Source organism: Babylonia areolata, chromosome 27 (assembly GCF_041734735.1).
Source record: "Babylonia areolata isolate BAREFJ2019XMU chromosome 27, ASM4173473v1, whole genome shotgun sequence".
NCBI lineage: Eukaryota > Metazoa > Mollusca > Gastropoda > Neogastropoda > Buccinidae > Babylonia > Babylonia areolata.
Window position 1 is genome coordinate 39505740 of NC_134902.1, and position 5000 is coordinate 39510739.

Here is a 5000-nt window from a genome sequence, read left to right on the forward strand (position 1 = left end):
ACACACACACACACACACACACACACACACACACACACACACACACACACACACACACACACACTTCGAAATCCAGACACGTACAATGGACATGAAGAAAGTTCCTCCCGGAACAAAGTCAAGGAGTCCCCGGTTAGACAGTCCCCCAGGAAGACAGACACCGATAGACAGGCAGGCCGACAGATGGGAATGTAGATTCAATCATCCCCTGCTTCTCACCCCACACAGGTGGACATCACTCAGAGAGGGAATAAAATAAGTTGATTAGAGTCATCTCCCTGGATGCGAGTCGGGGGCGAGGACAGAGAGAGAGACAGAGAGAGAGAAGAGAGAGAGAAGAGAGAGAGAAGAGAGAGAGACAGAGAGAGAGACACAGAGAGAGAGATACACAGAGAGGCAGAGAGACATCAGACAGCAGTGATCCGCCAGACTGGCTGAAACGCACTGGCGCTCTGTGGAATTGCTTGAAGGCGGCGTAAATGTCATTAAGTATCCTCCGTTCTGTATCTGTTCGCCCACCCACCCACCCTCCCCACACCAACTATTCATACCCCTTCCACACCCCTTTACCCAATCAATCTTCTCCCTAAGGTCCACCCCTACAATACATACCCTCCACACCCCTTTACCCTATCTTCTCCGTATGGTCCACCCCTACAATATATACCCTCCATACCCCTTTACCCTATCTTCTCCCTAAGGTCCACCCCTACAATACATACCCTCCATACCCCTTTACCCTATCTTCTCCCTAAGGTCCACCCCTACAATACATACCCTCCATACCCCTTTACCCTATCTTCTCCCTAAGGTCCACCCCTACAGTATATACCCTCCATACCCTTTTTCCCTATCTTCTCCCTAAGGTCCACCCCTACAATACATACCCTCCATACCCCTTTACCCTATCTTCTCCCTAAGGTCCACCCATATAATACATACCCTCCACACCCCTTTACCGTATCTGTCTTCTCCCTAACGTCCACCCCTACAATACATACCCTCCATACCCCTTTACCCTATCTGTCTTCTCCCTAACGTCCACCCCTACAATACATACCCTCCACACCCCTTTACCCTATCTTCTCCCTAAGGTCCACCCCTACAATACATACCCTCCATACCCCTTTACCCTATCTGTCTTCTCCCTAACGTCCACCCCTACAATACATACCCTCCATACCCCTTTACCCTATCTGTCTTCTCCCTAACGTCCACCCCTACAATACATACCCTCCATACCCCTTTACCCTATCTGTCTTCTCCATAACGTCCACCCCTACAATACATACCCTCCATACCCCTTTACCCTATCTGTCTTCTCCCTAACGTCCACCCCTACAATACATACCCTCCATACCCCTTTACCCTATCTGTCTTCTCCCTAACGTCCACCCCTACAATACATACCCTCCATACCCCTTTACCCTATCTTCTCCCTAAGGTCCACCCCTACAGTATATACCCTCCACACCCCTTTACCCTATCTGTCTTCTCCCTAAGGTCCACCCCTACAATACATACCCTCCACACCCCTTTACCCTATCTTCTCCCTAAGGTCCACCCCTACAATACATACCCCCCCCCACACCCCTTAACCCTATCTGTCTTCTCTCTAAAGTCCACCCCTACAATACATACCCTCCACACCCTTTTACACTATCTTCTCCCTATGGTCCACCCCTACAATATATACCCTCCATACCCCTTTACCCTATCTTCTCCCTAAGGTCCACCCCTACAATACATACCCTCCACACCCCTTTACCATATCTTCTCCCAAAGGTCCACCCCTACAATACATACCCTCCATACCCCTTTACCCTATCTTCTCCCTAAGGTCCACCCCTACAATACATACCCTCCATACCCCTTTACCCTATCTTCTCCCTAAGGTCCACCCCTACAATACATACCCTCCACACCCCTTTACCCTATCTTCTCCTAAGGTCCACCCCTACAATATATACCCTCCACCTAACGTCCACCCCTACAATGCATACCCTCCACACCCCTTTACCCTATCTTCTCCCTAAGGTCAACCCCTACAATACATACCCCCCCACACCCCTTAACCCTATCTGTCTTCTCTCTAAAGTCCACCCCTACAATACATACCCTCCACACCCCTTTACCCTATCTTCTCCCTATGGTCCACCCCTACAGTATATACCCTCCATACCCCTTTTCCCTATCTTCTCCCTAAGGTCCACCCCTACAATACATACCCTCCATACCCCTTTACCCTATCTTCTCCCTAAGGTCCACCCCTATAATACATACCCTCCACACCCCTTTACCCTATCTGTCTTCTCCCTAACGTCCACCCCTACAATACATACCCTCCACACCCCTTTACCCTATCTGTCTTCTCCCTAAGGTCCACCCCTACAATACATACCCTCCACACCCCTTTACCCTATCTTCTCCCTAAGGTCCACCCCTACAATACATACCCCCCCCCCCCCCCCTTAACCCTATCTGTCTTCTCTCTAAAGTCCACCCCTACAATACATACCCTCCACACCCTTTTACACTATCTTCTCCCTATGGTCCACCCCTACAATATATACCCTCCATACCCCTTTACCCTATCTTCTCCCTAAGGTCCACCCCTACAATACATACCCTCCACACCTTTTTACCCTATCTGTCTTCTCCCTAAGGTCCACCCCTACAATACATACCCTCCACACCCCTTTACCATATCTTCTCCCAAAGGTCCACCCCTACAATACATACCCTCCATACCCCTTTACCCTATCTTCTCCCTAAGGTCCACCCCTACAATACATACCCTCCATACCCCTTTACCCTATCTTCTCCCTAAGGTCCACCCCTACAATACATACCCTCCACACCCCTTTACCCTATCTTCTCCCTAAGGTCCACCCCTACAATATATACCCTCCACCTAACGTCCACCCCTACAATGCATACCCTCCACACCCCTTTACCCTATCTTCTCCCTAAGGTCAACCCCTACAATACATACCCCCCCACACCCCTTAACCCTATCTGTCTTCTCTCTAAAGTCCACCCCTACAATACATACCCTCCACACCCCTTTACCCTATCTTCTCCCTATGGTCCACCCCCACAATACATACCCTCCATACCCCTTTACCCTATCTTCTCCCTGAGGTCCACCCCTACAGTATATACCCTCCATACCCCTTTTCCCTATCTTCTCCCTAAGGTCCACCCCTACAATACATACCCTCCATACCCCTTTACCCTATCTTCTCCCTAAGGTCCACCCCTATAATACATACCCTCCACACCCCTTTACCCTATCTGTCTTCTCCCTAACGTCCACCCCTACAATACATACCCTCCACACCCCTTTACCCCATCTGTCTTCTCCCTAAGGTCCACCCCTACAATACATACCCTCCACACCCCTTTACCCTATCTTCTCTCTAGGGACCACCCCTACAATACATACCCTCCACACCCCTTTACATTGTCTTCTCCCTAACGTCCACCCCTACAATATATACCCTCCACCTAACGTCCACCCCTACAATACATACCCTCCACACCCCTTTACCCTATCTTCTCCCTAAGGTCCACCCCTACAATATATACCCTCCACCTAACGTCCACCCCTACAATACATACCCTCCACACCCCTTTACTCTATCTTCTCCCTAAGGTCCACCCCTACAATACATACCCCCCCCCCCCCCCACACACCCCTTAACCCTATCTGTCTTCTCTCTAAAGTCCACCCCTACAATACATACCCTCCACACCACTTTACCCTATCTTCTCCCTATGGTCCACCCCTACAATATATATACCCTCCATACCCCTTTACCCTATCTTCTCCCTAAGGTCCACCCCTACAATACATACCCTCCACACCCCTTTACCCTATCTTCTCCCAAAGGTCCACCCCTACAATACATACCCTCCATACCCCTTTACCCTATCTTCTCCCTAAGGTCCACCCCTACAATACATACCCTCCATACCCCTTTACCCTATCTTCTCCCTAAGGTCCACCCCTACAATACATACCCTCCACACCCCTTTACCCTATCTTCTCCCTAAGGTCCACCCCTACAATATATACCCTCCACCTAACGTCCACCCCTACAATACATACCCTCCACACCCCTTTACCCTATCTTCTCCCTAAGGTCAACCCCTACAATACATACCCCCCCACACCCCTTAACCCTATCTGTCTTCTCTCTAAAGTCCACCCCTACAATACATACCCTCCACACCCCTTTACCCTATCTTCTCCCTATGGTCCACCCCTACAATACATACCCTCCATACCCCTTTACCCTATCTTCTCCCTGAGGTCCACCCCTACAGTATATACCCTCCATACCCCCTTTCCCTATCTTCTCCCTAAGGTCCACCCCTACAATACATACCCTCCATACCCCTTTACCCTATCTTCTCCCTAAGGTCCACCCCTATAATAATACCCTCCACACCCCTTTACCCTATCTGTCTTCTCCCTAACGTCCACCCCTACAATACATACCCTCCACACCCCTTTACCCCATCTGTCTTCTCCCTAAGGTCCACCCCTACAATACATACCCTCCACACCCCTTTACCCTATCTTCTCTCTAAGGTCCACCCCTACAATACATACCCTCCACACCCCTTTACCCTATCTTCTCCCTAAGGTCCACCCCTACAATATATACCCTCCACCTAACGTCCACCCCTACAATACATACCCTCCACACCCCTTTACCCTATCTTCTCCCTAAGGTCAACCCCTACAATGCGTGCGTGCGTGCGTGCGTGCGTGCGTGCGTGCGTGCGTGCGTGTGTGTGTGTATGGTAAACTTTAACATTGCCGTTTTCTCTGGAAATACTCTGCCAATACCAAATTTGGCTTAAACATAGTAGGAAAAAAGCTTCACAGTAATACCAATACTAGGTTGTCCGTCTCCCGAGTTTGACCACATTTCCGGATCATTAACGGTTTATTTCGTTACTGCTCAATCCGGATCCAAAAACACTAT

General features: G+C 49.7%; 1 protein-coding gene across 1 annotated transcript in view; it reads right to left on the reverse strand.

Annotated features, from left to right (window-relative positions):
- The window catches only part of LOC143301085 (vesicular glutamate transporter 1-like), a 45119-nt gene that overhangs the window by 16434 nt on the left and 23685 nt on the right, over positions 1-5000 (reverse strand). The window lies entirely within an intron of this gene.